This window comes from Vipera berus (genome assembly GCF_964194415.1).
Source record: "Vipera berus genome assembly, chromosome: Z".
NCBI classification, from domain to species: Eukaryota; Metazoa; Chordata; class Lepidosauria; order Squamata; family Viperidae; genus Vipera; species Vipera berus.
The window spans coordinates 33,773,875-33,792,174 of record NC_138205.1 but is presented as its reverse complement, the minus strand read 5'-3'; the positions used below and the strand labels follow the sequence as shown (position 1 = coordinate 33,792,174).

The window sequence follows — 18,300 nt, the reverse complement described above, 5'->3', positions numbered from 1 at the left end:
TATTACAGCCTGTTGATGGGGGGGGAGTGGAAAACTCCTATTGTCACCCCCTTGAAATCCAACGGGGAAGTTCGCATTTGTGCAGATTATAAATGCACATTAAATAAGGCCCTTAATCAACACACTTATTCAGTTCCTGTAGTCAGCCACATTTTAGCCTCTTTGCAAGGGGAAACCATTTTTGCTAAACTTGATTTAGTGCGGGCGTATCAGCAATTGCTGGTTGACGAGGCCACAGCCGCAGCTCAAACAATAGTAACTCACAGAGGGGCATTCAAAGTCAAACGCTTGCAGTTTGGTGTCAGTGTCGCACCGGGTATTTTCCAAGGGATTATGGAACACACTCTTAAGGGTATTCAGGGTGTCTGCCCTTATTTGATGATGTTCTCATTGCCAGGGAATCCCCAGAAGTGTTGGCCAATAGGCTCAGGGCTGTTTTGCAGAGGCTCCACAATGCGGGCCTCAAATTAAAGAAAAACAAATGTAGTATTGGGGTCTTATCAATGGAATTCTTGGGGTTCTGTATCGATGCTAATGGAATTCACCCCACTGATTCTAAAGTGAAGGCCATCAAAATGGCTCCAAGGCCTAAATCAAAGGGAGAGCTACAAGCATTTTTGGGGCTCCTAAATTTTTATCACACATTCCTACCTCATAAGGGTGTGATAGCAGAGCCCCTCCACAGGCTGCTTGATAAAAAAACCCCATGGAAATGGACTAACTTACACGAAAAAAGTTTCCAGGATTTGAAAGCCCTTCTATCAGAAAAGTCCACTGTAACTCATTATAGAGTCTACACCTGTATGTCTTGCATGTGATGCATCTCCCTATGGGGTGGGAGCAGTCTTAAGCCACATAGAGAAAAATGGGAAACAGGGTCCTATTGCGTTTTATTCTACGACCTTATCTTCTGCTGAGCGCAATTATGCACAGATTGATAAAGAAGCCTTGGCCATAGTGGCTGGAGTTAAGAAATTTCATGATTACTTATATGGCAGGGATTTCACTGTCTACACTGATCACAAACCTCTTTTGGGGTTGTTCACAACAGACAAACAAACTCCTCACATATTATCTCCAAGAATGCTGAGATGGTCTACATTTTTGTCTGCATACAATTTTAAGTTAATTCATAAACCAGGGAAGGAAATGGGCCATGCTGATGGCCTCAGCAGACTACCACTACCACTAATGGATCCTGATCCAGCTCCTGCTGCTAAAATATTGTCCATTCAGGACTTACCTGACTTTCCCCTCCACGCAGGGGATATTGCTGCTGAAACTGCCACAGATAAAATTCTGAGCAGAGTGTTGTCATGCGTATACACGGGCTGGTTGGAAAAAAGTCCAGGCTCTGAATTTCAAAGTTATTTTGTCAGGAGACATGAGTTGTCTGCGCACAAGGGCTGCATTTTATGGGACAACAGAGTCATTATCCCCACTTCATTAAGGGACAGAGTCTTACACTCTTTACACGAAGGCCATCTGGGCATTGTAAGGATGAAAACCTTGGCTAGAAGCTACCTTTGGTGGCCTGGCCTGGATAAGGCTGTAGAGGATCAAGTTCATGGTTGCTATACTTGCCAGCAATCTAGGCCTGAAATGCCTCAGGCCCCAGTTCACAGGTGGGAAGAAATGCATACCCCTTGGTCCAGGGTTCACATAGTCTATGCTGGGCCTTTTCAAGGACAGCTTTTCATAATAGTAGTGGATAGCCACTCAAAATGGCTGGAAGTACTTCCAGTTCCTAATATGACTACTGCTAGGACCCTCCAGGTGCTGAGAAAACTCTTTTCAACACATGGGTTGCCTGACGTTTTAGTTTCTGATAATGGGGCCCAATTCACTGCTGCTGAATTTCAGGCTTTTCTTAGAGCTAACCTCATCAGACATGCAACGTCTGCACCATTTCATCCTTCTTCAAATGGACAAGCCAAACGCATGGTGAGGACAACAAAGGAGGCACTCAAACGTATTATCACAGGTGACTGGCATCACAGATTGGCAGATTTTTTGCTCTGCCAGCATTCTACACCCTGCACTGCTACAGGTAAAAGTCCTGCTGAGCTTTGTTAGGGAAGACGTTTAATTACTAAACTGGACAGGTTGCATCCAGACAGAGTGGCATCAGAAGCCTTTAGACCAAAACCTCCTAGGGGGCTGCAAATGGGTGATTGGGTTTGGGCCAGAATCTATGGGCCAGGAAATTTATGGGTTCCTGGTCTGGTGACCAAGGCATCCTTACAACATGGGGTTGGAGGGAGGGCGACTGGTCAGAAGACACATTGACCAGCTTAGAAAGAGGTTTCCAGAATGGTCACTAAGAGAGGACTGTGGCATAAGTCCCTCCCAAAGTCCTCAAACTGGCACCCAATCCAGCCCACACCAGAACCATCAGAGTTTCCCCTTCTCAGCAGAAATTGATTCCAAGGAAGAACCTGGAAGCTCAGAAGTGCAACATGGAACCCCTGACCAGGCAAGTCAGCCGAATCTCAGCAACCGCTGTGCCTACTCAGCAGAACAGACTGACTCTGGGGTGGGCCAACCTGGTGAGGCCAGCCAGAGTGTTTCAATTCCCCTGGACGATGGAGCACAAGGGGACATGGGTCTACCCAGCCCACTGGGTAAGCTGGTAGATCACATAGTGAGAGGAACTCCAAGGCATTCCTCCAGGCCACACAAACCTCCGGCATATCTTACAGACTATATTGTAAAATAAAGTGATGTATATTGTGTGACAATTGTATCACTACCTACAGAAATTGGGCATTTTGAAACTTCCTGTAAGCATGTTCATTGATACGTTGTTTAATCTCTTGTAGTACTTACTGCATTGGCTAGCCATTTAGCCGTTCTTTAATCTTATTGTAGTCCCTACTGCAATGGCACGTCTGTAAAGGTCGCGTAATGTCATTCTAGCCACCATGAATTCATAAGCATTATTTTTTATTATTATTTTGTTATTATGTATTTTGGTTGTGGGAGTGATTCATAAGTCTTGGCTGTTGTCAAGTTTATTAAGGGGATTATAGCCTGATCTTAGGAGGGAGGGGTGTTATGTACTGGGCTTTTGGGTACCACACCACGTGCATTGCTGGAGAGCTAACGGCTCTCCAGACAACCCAGCAACCCAGGCAAGGTCTTCGGGCCTGCAACTGGTCATCCTAACGCGGCAAGCGTGGGTTCAATCTTATTGACTGCTACCATAGGGCTTGGCTATATATTGGGGCTGGGAGCAACCCAAGCCTAAGTACAGTTCCATCAAGAAATAAAGAATGAGTTTCTCTGTACCCAGTCTTGTGTCTTCATTCCTGCTCACCAAAACCCACAACATAACAAAAGGGTTCATAGACATTCCAGGATTCCCTTGAGGAAAACTGCTTTTAGAATTCATCGTTGCCCAGAAAGTAAATGCTTGTCCTTGTTTCAATCAAGAAGGGAGGAATGGGGAGCAGCAATTATTTTGCACTGGTCTTTATTTGTATTTATTTGTTCTTTGGTACCATTGCATGTCATAAAAGGACATGCCTATTAAGAGTGAAGTGCCTTCACAATCTAGGAACAGCAGACAAGCAGAACAGCCTTGATAAGATAAGGGAGTTCCTTTTTAGTCTTTCTCTAGGTGGTCAAGGTACAAATGGTACCTGGGTGTGGACAGCAATGCATTTCCTGCAAATGATAAACTGTATTGCAGCTAACTCTCAAAAGCTTCTTCCTGTAGCTTGTTATGGGTTGCTCCCTGTACGTCCATCACTACCACTTGCCAACCCCCAAACTGTGCTGAATAAGGGTGTATGTGATGTTGTGCGTGTGTCCCTGCCACAGCAGAATCAGGCTCTGGGTATGCAAGGTTTCACCGCCTCATCAAACATCTGACTAGCATCTGGCTGGGGATTTCAATGTGCAGGAACACAAAGTGAATGAATGCTGAACTTTTGGAGAAAATCTTCATCCACACTGCTCGGAAGGAGGAAACACAGTCTGTTTCTCACACTATGGCTTAAATTGCCAGCAAGGAAAAACAAAAAGCAACAAGGCAACAACAGTTCCACTGGAGCCAAATTCATGGTGTTTTACATGATCCTTGATTCACCAACTAGGTCTTGGGAGCAAAAACATTGTTTACTACATACATTCATATGCATTTATTACATGATTTCCTTTCTTATTAAGCAATATTATGCAAACTGTAGAAAGGGAGCCAGAGATAGCCTAAAGAAATTTAAAGAGTAAGTTTAATATATAAAAAATAGCCAAACTTATGAAATACTGACCTTTGTTACCCATCATGGCTTTGGCAAATGAGGCCTTCACATAATCCTTTGGTAGAATACAGGTGGTCCTGCTGCCTTGCCTGGCTGCTCAAGCGCAGGGGCACACAATGCCATGGTCATCCTACCCCAAATCCATAAAATGGTTTGAACAGAAAATTAATGTCCAGTCACAAGATGTCAAGGGGGACTTCCGGTTTGCCGAGCCAGATGACCTGGACATCTGGAGGACGGCTCTCATCTTCCACGTCCAGTTTTGCATCGCTGGGAGGGTCCTAAAAGGGCCGAAGAGCTGCCTTGGAGGGGTGACCAGATAGAAGGGGCTTTTGCAGAAACGCGGGGGAGCCACAACCCTCCCCATTAGTGCCTACATTCCCTTCATACCAGTGGATGAAAGAGTGGCCATAGTAATATGGCCAGTTACTAGGCTGCAGACAGCTGAAGTCAAACTTACCATCAGGCAACATTAAAGCAGCGTGGAAGAGATGGGGGTAAGATTCCTCTCTTATACCTTAGTCTTCTTCCTTTCACCTAAATAAGCTGCTAAGTACCTTCCCCCCTGTGGAGAGGGAGGGGGGAATTCAACCCTCCCTTCAAATAAGCAGCGAGCAAGCCGAGAGGTGTTTTTTAAAAAAACGTTGAAAAAAGAAACGGACTAAAAGAAAAGAATTTTCAAAGTACTTGGGGGACACCCAGTGGCTAAACCTGAAATTGCAATCTGACTTTCTCTTTAAAAAAATAAAGAAAATATTTAAGAAAAACAAGATAAGATTAACCTTGAACACCAGATGTGAAACTTCACTATGGAAGAACTTCAAAAACAAATCTATGCTATGTGGGAAATATCTTACCAAACCTATCAGTTCCTTTCTACAGCTGGCAATGAAATAAGAGCTTTTAGAAAAGAATTAGAAAGTATCTCGAAGAAACAAACTCAAACGGTGACTACAACTAATATTTTATTGGGACAGAACTTAACAGAAGAAATTGAACAATCAAATACATTGGCAGAAGAATTAAATATTCAACAAATACAGACTTTTGAAGATTATAATGGGAAACAGGTGGAAAAAAATTATTTAGACCAGGACATTATATCAAGAGGTGAAAATAATGAGAAGATTTGGTACTGTTAACAGACTCCTCAATCCTTCAAAAGTGGAGACTGGAGGGCCACTTCAATATGATATAACAACACAAGAATGCTCTGATGACCTTGAGGCAAAGAAGTGAAAAATGACCTGGCAAAAGAAGAAAGCAAGAATAAGATTGAAGAAATATGGACATCCTTAAGAGGCCTGAAATAGATAATACCAAAATAGATAGGATTGTACTTGGATTACGAGAGATTGTTTTGATGAGTAGATAAAAATACTAATTAAAAAACAAAAAACCACAGATGTATGAATACTAACATTGAAATATTGAGTTCTTTAAATGATATGGATTAAGATGTATATATGTTAAGAATGATAGAATGTAACTAATATACTTGGATGTAGTAACATGAGAGGATGTATTAAATGTTGATACGGAAGAAATTTTGGTTAATTTTTAATATGTGGAAACTATAAATGAGAAATAAGAATATTATATTGTCTTCCTCCTTTTTCTCCTCCTTGCAACTGGTATCCTAATGACTACTATTCTAATATTGTACTACTAATATTGATATGGAAATGAGATAAATAAGAAGTGTATTACATTACTAGGTATTGGAGAAAATTGTGTAAAGGGAAAGGAGGTTATTTAGCAATATGAAAATGAGAAATTTTAAAAGTTTAATTTTAATATCAATGTAAAATTAAAGCTAGAAAAATATATAAGATGTTGATGTTTTAAAGATGGAATGTTAAAATATACAATATACTAAAGTATTGATAAATATAAGAAAACTATTAAATAACTGATGGATAGCAATGAGAAGTATGTTAATTTAGATAAGAGATAGTATGTATTAAAGGAAAAAAGAGAGAGGAAGTATTGGTTACAATTTGGAGATTTGTAATAATATGTATTTGTCTGAAATGGAACTATTGTAACCCAGACACCACGTTGCTTTTTAAAGATACTATTGTAATATTGGAAAACTAATAATAATAATAAAAAAAACAAGATGTCAAGGGAAGCATTCTGAAAGAACAAGAAGGAAGCCATTCCCAATCCTTTCGGTGGTAGCTTTCTTGATTAGCCTTTATTAGCATGTGACAAACAAAAGCACCAAAAATGCTAAAAGAAACAAGGACGCTCCACTTGATGAATTCCCAGGTAAGGAGGAACTTGCAGGAGTTGCAGTACAACAGCTTCTCTAAGGTTCTGGCTCCCTGCAGACAGTGGGGTAGCGTGGGGGGTGCAGGGGGGGCCAGCCGCACCGGGCGCAACATCTGGGGGGGCGCGCTCGCACTGAGCTGCTCAGGGAGCCCCAAGGGCTGCACAGAGTCGGCTTGGCTCCGCTCTCGAGCTGCTCTTTCTTGCAAAGCGAAACGAGTCCGGCAGGTGAGATGGGCGGCCACATAAACTGAATAAAATAAATAGAAGCGCCCAACTCTCCGCCCAGGTTCAGGCCAACCGCAAAAGCCCCGCAGGTGCCCCGGCAGGATTGGCCGAGTGAAGACGGACCCGCCGGCCGGCCGGCCTAGCTTCATGCTATTTAGCGGGGCTCACGTGCGAACTTGAATGCAGCGGCTCTTGCAGGTCGGAGCCGCGCCAAGCCGCCCTCAAGAGGGACCCGGAAGCATCCCGCATGCGCGCGACTCTTCTTGGAAAGTCTATGCCGCTGCGGGGCGCATCTTTTCGGCAGTGCCGTGACGTCACTTGCCTTGCCCCGGGTGCTGACAACCCACGCTACGCCACTGCCTGCAGATACTGCTTGTGTAACATTTTCCAAGAAAACAAGTGTTGTGTAGTTTTAGGAACAGGAAAACCCACCTTCAAGATTCATAGGGGAGATGACAAGATTCCTTTGGCCTGAAGACAGTGTCTGATTCCAAATCTCACAGGTTGCTATTGTTAATAAAGACACATTTAAAGGAAAGTGTATTAAATGTACCATTCAGAGCTCTCAAGGAAAAGTGGGATGTAGGTCTACTGCATGGATGAATGCTACCTATTTTGACAGCAAATCGCACTCTGATTTTATATGGGATGGATCTGTGCAGAATAATTTTATATTCTTTACCATCACACAGGGTAATGATTAAATCGTATTTACTAAGGCAGGGAAAAGAACACCAATTTCAATTTCTGGGTAAAGGGAAGAGGTTTGTTAATAATTGGAAACAGAAGAAGGAATAGTTAAAAATTGTATGATAAGCTGGGCAAAAATTTAAAAAAATCAATATAATATACTAATTGATCAATGGAGAAATATGTAGCTAAAGGGACTGACATTAACCTTATGCCTTACAGAAAATTTCTGTAAAATGTTGCGTAGATGGTATTTATCCCCAGATAAATTGGCTAATGGTATAGAAGATCCCCAAATGGTTCTGGAAATGTAAGTACCTTTTATCATCTGTGGTTGACTTGTTAAACAATATTAGATCAAAATTAGTAATATGATTCAAAATATTTTGAAAATTAGTGTACAATTTAGACTGGAAACTTTTTTGTCAGGGTTTTTTAATAAAACAGTGGAAAAATCTCATGGTGTTTTATTGTTATATATGATAGCAGCAGCACAGACTTCTATATGCTCAGCATTGGAAAGACTCTACAAGAGACTCTACAAGACTCTACCAAGAGCCTTGGTGGAGCAGTGGGCTAATGCCTCCTTAAGTAACACCAGCTGCCTGAAATTAGTGCAGGTTCGCATCCCACCAGGCTCAAGGTTGACTCAGCCTTCCATCCTTCCGAGGTAGGTAAAATGAGGACCCAGATTGTTGGGGGCAATTAAGCTGACTTTGTAATAATGCCGCTTGGGGTGTGTGTGAAAGCCCTAATAAGCAGGCATATACATAGAATGAAGGCTACTGCTAAGCTTGTAAGCCGCCCTGAGTCTTCGGAGAAGGGCGGGATATAAATGGAATTAAAATTAAAAAAATAAATAAATAAAAAATAAATGCCCACAAAAAAGGAGTGGGTTAATAAAAATGACAGAACTGGCAACGATGGCCAAAGCTAGCAGCCCTTGTGAGAGAAAAATCACTGAAGAAATTCATCTACAATTGGAAGCCCTTTGCAGGCTTTTTGCAGGAGATGGAGAGAAATCAAATTCTGACACATGGATTTGATGAACATTAAAATTTTAAAAGAAGAAAATTTTAAAAATGCCACCCTGACCATTGTCAGAAATACAAAGTGGCACCCATGTGCTTGTTCTAAGTAGTGGGAAGGGAGGAAATCTTGATTTTTAGGCAGGGTGAAAGCAACTCAGAAGCAGCAGGACTTCCCTTTACCCCAAAAGATTCTCTTTCAGAATTCCTAAACACATGTGACATTGTTGTCTATTTTAAGAAAAGAAGCAAAAGAAAAAAAAGAAAAAAAAGAACACATGCTGTTCCGTATACTGACCACCAGCATGAAAGGGTGAGGAGTGCCACACAAAGCACTTTCAAAGCACCTCCCCTATCAAGAGATTGTGGAGAGGCAACATTGAGTTGAGAAGAAAAACAATGGCTGGATGCCATCTGTGTCCCCGATTAACCTTCCCCAAGCAGCTTCTTAACTTGCAGCCCAAACACAGGGAAACGTCAGCAGAGTTATTCTGTATAGCTCTGCTGAGTCATGCCAATATTTGGGCTTATCCCGAAAGCAAAGGAAGGGAGGGGAAGAACCTATGCTTTAAGGAAGTCTTTCAGAAGATATCAGATACTTGTTAGAGGGGAGCTGAGTAGCAGAACAAAAGGAGAACATATTCACCATCCCCTCGCCACCAAATGCTCCAAAACCTCCAACTAGCTGTGGTCCCAGGAGTGTGACAAACACAGCTTTTGCCCCAGACAGATGAATAAGAGATGTTGGGTCAGCTAACTTATTTTTCAGCCAAAACTCAGTAAGAAAAAGCAACCCTGTCCCTACAGATTTAAATACTTGCTTAGAATTTAGTCATTTGTCCCAGAATCACCAAAGGTGTTTCACTCCACTGCTTATATTTTAAATCAATAGCCATGAAGAAAAGATTTCTCCAACAAAGATCTTAAAGAATGGTTGATGAAAGCAAATACTTCAGAAAACTATTTGGAATAGCATCCTTTATTAGGAATGTTTCAATTTCTTTTTCTCTGTGTATGTGTGCTGCATAAATAAACGACTGAAAGTCTGCATGAATTATTTTCCCTCCGTTAGAAATTTCCACTCCACAGAGAAAGAGAGCAGTCAAGGAAAGTAGGCTAGGATTACCCTTAGCCAAAGCTACTAGTTTTCCTCACAGTATATTTGCATGGAACAGGATGTCACTCATGCAAGCAAGATTCTCTCCTGCAGTCAGAAATATGACCCAAACATTGTTTTACCATCTTCATGGAATGCTGGCTTTGGTCATTATAGATAAAAAAACCCTGAAAACATATTTAACACCTAACATTATTTGTACTGTAGTACTCCTCAGCATTTAAGTGACGTGCAAATCATTCACAATCTTTCCAAAAATCTTGCGAGAGAAAACAAGAGCCAAATTCAAGGCAAATTTGTGGCACCAAAGTGACAGATTACAATATGAAGTTTGAACACCCTAAGGACTATTTTTAACATGAAAATGTATGTTGGTCTCTTTCTGCAAGTAATAAGGAGAATAGTACAAGGTCTGATTTTGATTCCTTTTAATGGAGTGATTTCATTAAGGAAGGATTTGTAGAAAGTATTTTGGTAGTTTCTAAATTTAGTTTTCACTGTGTACTCTGAAACCCCTTTCTCTGCTAATAAATAAACATGTGACTTCCCTGTTAGTGACTGGTCTGTGAGAGTTCCTCTCAGAAGAGAGAGACATGGAGAAAGGTCTAACCCAGTGATGGCGAACCTTTTAGAGACTGAGTGCCCAAACTGCAACCCAAAACCCACTTATGTATCGTCGGATGACGGGTGGGCATGGCCCATTGGGTGGGTGTGACCCATTGGGTAGATGCGGCCCATTGGCTGGGCATGGCTGTGGTGGTAACGGCAGACTGGGTGGGACTAAAAAGTTCAATCAATCAATTCCAACTTTGCGAGATCTTTTTTTTCCCCCCGCAAGAAGCTGAAATTGATTGATTGAACTTTTTTTGTTTTGCACATGGCAGTGGAGGCCTAAACTGAAAAGGTTTTATAAAACACAGCTGAAGGCCTAGGACAGGGGCGACAGCACGTGTGCCCACAGAGAGGGCTCTGCGTGCCACCTGTGGCATGCGTGCCATAGGTTCACCACCACAGGTCTAACCCAAAGGGAAAATAATAATAATAAGGGGAGACAGAAATCTACAGAAGATCCAAAAGGAAAAAAATAAAAAGATTTGTTTGCAATTTAATTTACATTGCCAGCTCTTTCACCTAGAAAAGCAACTTGCTTGTCTTAAGATCAATCTCCATATTCTAGAGACACACATGACTATTTCCAAAGATACTTTAAATTCACAGTTACTTTTCTCTTCTGCCATATAAGATTATGAAATAATAGGGTTGATGTTTGCAGCATTAAAATAAAGAAGCTGAAATACTGTAAAGATTAATAGAAGCAAATGTGGGTGGCAAGAATTGGGCAAAAACAGTGTTAGGTTGGTATGGGTATGAGTATGTGGGTGAGTATTTGGCAGAGGTGTAAGGAAAACAATTCTTGTCCACATTTGTTCATGATTAGGAAACCCAGTGAGGGGTGTGTGTGGGATCATGTAGATATTTGGGCTCCACCAAGAAAAAGCAAGGGCTTAGTGGAAGGTATAATTCTGTAGTGCAATGTGCATGTCTTCTTAAAACCAACACAACTTTACTGAGTCAGAGAAACATACTATTATCATAGATGAACATATATGTATAAGATAGCAGCAACATAGCATTCCATAATTGTACTTTCCTACTCTAGTATCACTTATTCATTAACATTTTAACCAATACTGGCAGCAGATTCAACTCTTGCTCTAGGACACTTTTTCTCAATCTTGGCATTTTCAAGATGTCTTGACTTCACCTCTAGAATGACTGGGAGAATTCTGGGAGTTGAAACCCACATATCTTGAAATTGCCAAGGCTGAGAGAAACTAATCTAGGGTAACCTTCTCCAATTTGGTGCCATTTGGATATACTGAAACTACAAGTCACTATTGTATACTATGCTACTTTACTTACAGATTGGGGGTAATGAAGCTGTCATCCTGAACATTGGAAGTAGATGACTGTTGCAATACATGGACTTTGTCAACAGTACCCATCTATATGGCACAGTAAGTATTAAACAAATTGCATCTTGTGTATTTGGTACTAATCCAATAAACTATCTTTTTAAACTACCTGTTCAGAAAAACAGTTGTAAAGTTCTATGCTCTGTCCATGGAAAAGACCTGGAATGGAATATACCGTACAAAATGCATATTGGCTTAACTTGCATGATATGATACCTGCACTGGGGCACAAAGCACAACATTTTGATTTGTAAAAAATGACCATAGTGTATATACAATACTGCTTATAAAATAACCAAATTTTCCTTTTGTAAATTTCTATTTTGTATTTTATTCAGAAAATTAAAATCTAAAAGAAAAAAAATTAACAGAGACAAAACAAAACTTGGCTAGAATAATCTGCTTTTCCAATGCACTTTTGAAAATTTTCATCTTCCTCTAGAATTCTTATTGATGACATCAGGATCCTAATCATCAGTTCTGGGGACATTAATGCCATTTTTTCCTGAGCATATTGGTAAATGAAATTCATAGGATTTTACAAGATAAACTTTGCTTCAAAGCTTTCTACAGCTAGTGAGTGGCCTTGAAGAAACCCTTCTTTGTATTCCACAACATGGAATGAAAAACATTGCATGTCATACCTTAAAACAGCAGGGATTAAAGTAAACTAAAAAAGGCACAAGTCTCAAGATAATGTTGCAGGATCCAGTCTGAGTTGCTCACATGTTATACATATTCTGGAGAGAAAGGAGCTCTCTGAGGATGAGCTTCAGCATGAGCCCAAAAGCTTGGAAGAATAAATCTTTGGTCCCATTGACCAATTCAAGTTGGATCCTGCAAGATAACCTCTAGCAGCTTAATGTGAACTTGGTGTTGAACGGCAGCAAATCTGTGATATGTATTTGTTAATCCTGGCTACCTGCCTCTTCCCTTTCCACCCAGGAGACCCAGGCCTTCTTAGTTTGAGTATCCTTATCTGCAGCTCAGCACTTTAGTGCACCTACCAAATCCCAAAATTCATACTATACTTTCCTCCAGCCTGAATTGACTAGGAAATTGCCTAGTCCAGTCAGCCTGCTAAGCTGGTTTCCTTGGAGCCTGCCTCCTGAAACCCTGAGTTTCTGCTATTATCAGCAATTGGTCCTTAATGTGCTAGTACTCCTCTCTCAGAGTAAATAGTCCCAAATACTATATTAGAGCCTTTCAAGATTTTTTTTGCTTTTTTTCCTAGAGTGGATCAGATATTAGTACTTGGCCCATCTCCAGTGGCCATTATTTTATGTATTAGTTTCATTTGCATCTTTTCCCATTCAGCTGAGAAAAATATATGGAGGATGGAGCAATCCATCCAGGCACTGAGAAATCCATTTCTGCCTAGTTGTGGGACAGAATTACTGCAATGTTTCTACCATGCTCTGCCCTCCCTAATTTCAGGATTGTCAAAGTCTAGAAATCTCCTAGCCAATTCTCCCACTGTACAGCCAGTCCAGGCTACATTTCCAACATGGATCAAAGAAATTGAAAAGGGGACAGGAAAAAAAAAGGACTGGGCAGAAATGGAGGCTACAACTGACCTGCTTGTAGCTGCCAATAAAAAAAAGAAAATGAGTATGAAGAGAAACACTGTGAAAGAAAGAAAGAAAGAAAGAAAGAAAGAAAGAAAGAAAGAAAGAAAGAAAGAAAGAAAGAAAGAAAGAAAGGAAGGAAGGAAGGAAGGAAGGAAGGAAGGAAGGAAGGAAGGAAGGTAGGAAGGAAGGAAGGAAGGAAGGAAGGAAGGAAGGAAGGAAGGAAGGAAGGAAGGAAGGAAGGAAGGAAGGAAGGAGAAAAAAAGAGAGTGAGTGAGTGATTTAGAGAGAGAAAATTGAAGAGAGGGCATTATGATTGGAGGCTGACTAATAGTCTCTGGGAATGGATAAGGGAAGGAAAAAACCCCTCTGGGCTGATCTTCTGGGCATACACACATTTCTTCATTAATTTTATTACAAAACTGGTGTCAAATATATATACCTGCATCTTCTATTGACCAGAGACAACCTTTTGGAGTCTTGCCACTGTTGCTTTAAGTCCCTGTAAGGGGGAAACTCCTTTCTGATTTGAAGATGAGGTTGCAACACATGACTGGACCGGTTTAGGCTAAACAGTTATGACACCTAAAGTCAACACTAAATTCTGCACTTCTGATTCCCCTAATTGTTGCCAATTCTTTACCCCTTCCCCAAATACAATAAAAAACAGAGACGGAAAAACCTTACACCTACTCCACGAACTAAGTTACTGATTAGACCACCATAACCCCCAGTAGTCAAAAAAAAAAAAACTTCTAGCAAAGCTTGCTCTCCCCTTCCGCTTCTGTCAACTGCTAGCAATCTTCTCTTGCCACTCAGTGCCACCTCTCCAGCAGCCGCTTGCGCTGGGGATCATCCGGACAACGGTGTCCCCGTTGCCCTTGGGCAAGTCTGAAGTCTCCCCCTCCTCCTCCAATGTGCGGCAGACTCACGTGTTCTTTTGGATCGGATCCCGCTTGTAAAAGGGAGTGAGGGGGGGTCTAGTTTCGCTTCAGACTTCAACTTTGGTCACAGCATGGTTCTGACTTCGGCTGGTGGGAACAGTTTTCCCCTTTCCCCTCCAGTGTGACAGCGAGTCTAGCGGAGAGCTGTCCCCATTCCCAGTGATCGGGGCGGAGCGGGGGTGGCGAGAAGGCAGGCCCGGCTCTTCTTGGCTTCTGCCTCTCCTTGCAGCATACAAGAAACCCCGCGGTCTCCGGTCTCTCTTTAAGATACGGAAACTAAGCCCGGCGCTTGATACATAGGACAACCGCAGTCCCCAGACGTCACAAGTGAAACGGCCAATAGGAACGGCTCGTGGTCACAGATCAAAAGAGGAGATCGCGACGGAGAAAGAGCATCCATTAGCGCTGCCCTCCTGCCCTGCCTCTGCGCATGTAGAGACCACCGCGGAAACAGAAATTGTCCCGAAGTTTGATCCTATTACAGTGAGCTCTTCCGCGGACTTTTAGGCATGCGAAAGATTAAAAAGCTACATTTATTGCAACGTACGTCTCGAACGTCTGCAAAAAAAGGAAGGGGAATGCGGGCAAACGTGTGAAGGAGAAAGAACAAAAACCAACCTGTGCTTGCGCCATTCTGACGATAAAGCCACGCACTGCCAGGCTCCAAATAAGTTCTAACTAGGTCGCCTGTTCGCCCAGACCCATCCTTATCTCTCTGGAGCAACCCGGACAAGCAAGAACTTCTTGAGCCACCTCCGCTATTTGCAATCTCAAGCGAAGTAGATTCTTCTGATAAAACTTCCAACCTTCCTGAATCGCCTTATTCAATGCCATGAAACAATCCCTTTACCCTTACAGTTTGATATTTCTTCTAGTCTAAACTATTTAAATGGCCTTCACCAAGTAGTGGAGGTAGTAAAATACAGAGAATCAGATGAAGAAAAAGCCCAGAATGCAGGAACGGGTGTCAAAGTTATAAAAATTTTAATCCTGTTTTTCAGTGTTATATTTGGAATTACATAAAGAGGCTGATTCTTAAGACCCAAAGAGATGCGAGAAAAGACATTGGTTCAGAAAAAGTTCCAACATTTTGCAAATCTCATCCAGCATATGGAAAGCAGAATTATACCCTCTCATCCAGCATATGGAAAGCAGAATTATACCCCGAAACTGGAGCCCAACCTTTGACAGAAATAACAGAAACCAGGACATTTTTGGAAAGTGTCAGAACTTTCCAGTTTCTGAACAAGATGTGGGAATAGGCATGTTAGATCATAGATGAAGGCACATAGAAAGCCGAGGTTCAATTATCAGCACTTTCAATTCAGAATAAAAGAAAGTGAGGCTAAAAAAGTTTTACCTTTCCCAAAAAATTGTATGAATGGTCAGTCTCCGTGTCCTAAACAACAGAATGTTTAAGACTATCAAAGTAAACAATATAATATTGTGATACCTTTTCTTTCTTCACTGTGCAAGGTGTTCAACTATGTGCACATTTTGCTGGAAAAACAAATCTATGAAACATGATACAAGGCAGGGAAATACAGTCAATATGGACCAACTCATAAACACTACTGATCAACCTAGTAATCTGAATGCCATGTGTTGACAGGTGAGAAAAAACAGATCCACACATAGAAGTTCCAGTTTACTTACTTATTGTTAAAATCTATGCACAGAAATCTTAGACTAACAATTAGTACATAGTTAAAATTAGATAAGGGTCAACAACATTCAAGTGAATTGAACTTAGTTTGCTTGTGACTATGTAACAATCTTAAACAAATGCCTCTTTTAAATCCTCCCTCTAGAACAGCCAATCCTTCTCCCACATTTGTGCTGATTTCATGATTTAGGGGACATGATTTAGAAATAACCTCAGAGATGAAACCTGTTTAAGTAAACGCAATCTCCAATTCCTAAATGTTGTTGGGAATTGAGTGGCATACAAATTTGTCAGTTAAATAAATAAATAAAATTAATCTGAGTATTGCCATTTTAAAGATCTGAGTTGAGATTAAAGATCTAAAGATTATTTTTTATTTTTTTATTTTATTTTAATCCCATTTATATCCCGCCCTTCTCCGAAGACTCAGGGTGGCTTACACTCTAAGCACAAATCAATGTGCTTAGCAGTAGGCTTCATTCTATGTATATGCCTGCTTATTACGGCTTTCGCCCCCCCAAGCGGCATTATTACAAAGTCAGCTTATTGCCCCCAACAATCTGGGTCCTCATTTTACCTACCTTGGAAGGATGGAAGGCTGAGTCAACCTTGAGCCTGGTGGGATGCGAACCTGCACTAATTGCAGGCAGCTGGTGTTACTTAAGGAGGCATTAGCCCACTGCTCCACCAAGGCTCATCAACTTCCCCCTCTTAGTTTTCCATTTTTTTTTACTATCTTATCCTTCAAATCTTTATAACCATCCAACTCCAAACCTCCCAGGAGGAAATTATAAATATGAACACTTTGCCTGAGGATTGGTTGTAGGCAAACAAATTGATTTATAGAATTCCAAGTCAATATAAATAGGTCAATGAAATATACCAGCTCACCAGACCACATCAGCCCCGATTTTACAGATTACAAAATTCAGTAAGACCTCAGGTGCTTTGAACAGCTTTAACAAGGCTAGTTCTCCCAACTCCACCTACCATTTTTAATGGAAAAGTAGCTTACAGAAGATCTGTCTATCTAATAATATTTTCATGTTTTCCCTCTCGATATAAAATATCAGTACATCAAGAGTGGAAATTGCTATGTTTCGTAGTATACGTTCATTTTTAAAATGAACAATAATTTATGTACCCAACCTCAAGTCTTGGGTTTTGCCCCCAAGCCCTTTCAAGAGTTGCCAGAAATCACATTTTTAACATAACTAAATCAATTAATAACGATTGACCATATGAATTGAGAGTAATAAATTAAACTGAAGCAACTTCAGTTTTTAGTAATGGCTTCATCTGCTTCTGACAGTATTCAACCCAAGCCTGTGACATTCCCCCCACCCCTGCAAAAAAAAAAGGCTGGGTTACATGCTAGATAGCTAGCGTTCAGTATCCCATTGCACAAGGAGAATGTGAAAATCAAGGAAACAAAAATAGACTTGCTCTTCAAAAGGTTACCACAATTGGAAAACATTGCAATACTAATGGCTACCTATAGATTTCAAAGTCTGCCACATGGAACATTAGATTAGATTATAGGCTTCTTTGTAAAAACATTAGATTACAGACTTCTATATAAAAACTGGCATGTAAACAAGTCTGCCTCCACCTTAACATTCTGTGGACAGCTTAGCACAACATTGGTTTTGCACACACTTCTAATTTGGTTCCACATGGTTCAAGGAGATAAAGGGAAACAGATTATTAAAATCCAGGGTGTGGACTTTACAAAGACTATTTTTGTCTGGAGGAAAAGTTATAATTTTTTTTAGAAATTACTTGAAGAATGCCTAAAGTATGCCCTTCTAAGGGAAATTCTGTTTTTTCTTCAGCTGGCTATGTATTCCCGTAATAAACTTGCTTGCTACACATTTTCAGACTAAAAAACTGTTTATTCCATGTTCTTACAAGTTATATAGGATACAGTAATTTCACTCTAGTTTTAGCGTAATTTTTCTAAAAGAAAATAGAAAAATCACATTTGGACCTATAGTTGCCAAATTTTCATCAAACTATCCTGATGTGAAAATAACACCTTTAAAAATCTAATCCTTATCCTAAATAAAAATAGCAATATTATGTTGTTGGCACAAGATTCCACAAAAAGGGCCACACACTTTATTTTTATTTTTATTTTTATTCCATTTATATCCCGCCCTTCTCCGAAGACTCAGGGCGGCTTACAAGCTTAGCAGTAGCCTTCATTCTATGTATATGCCTGCTTATTAGGGCTTTCACACACCCCCCAAGCAGTATTATTACAAAGTCAGCTTATTTGCCCCCAACAATCTGGGTCCTCATTTTACCTACCTCGGAAGGATGGAAGGCTGAGTCAACCTTGAGCCTGGTGGGATGCGAACCTGCACTAATTGCAGGCAGCTGGTGTTACTTAAGGAGGCATTAGCCCACTGCTCCACCAAGGCTCCACCAAGGCTCCTATTTTCTTTTATATCAAAACAATGCCTTTAAACAGCACAGACTGTACTATCTTTGACTATTTAACAGCAATAAACAGTAGTGTGGCTTTCTTAAGTCTTGAGG

The 18,300-nt window shown here is 40.8% G+C and overlaps 1 protein-coding gene across 4 annotated transcripts in view; it reads right to left on the bottom strand.

Moving 5' to 3' along the window:
- PHOSPHO1 (phosphoethanolamine/phosphocholine phosphatase 1) overlaps nt 1–14,263 on the bottom strand; it is a 36,983-nt gene extending 22,720 nt beyond the window's left edge. For 3 of the 4 annotated variants that reach the window (XM_081343704.1, XM_081343707.1, XM_081343709.1), the window contains exon 1: nt 14,079–14,263. The gene's annotated coding sequence lies outside the window, so the exon portion shown is untranslated. Of the gene's footprint in view, nt 1–4,274; nt 4,607–14,078 lie in introns of those variants that run through there. The other variant, XM_081343705.1, reaches the window with a different exon arrangement.
- Nucleotides 14,264–18,300: the final 4,037 nt, after the last annotated feature.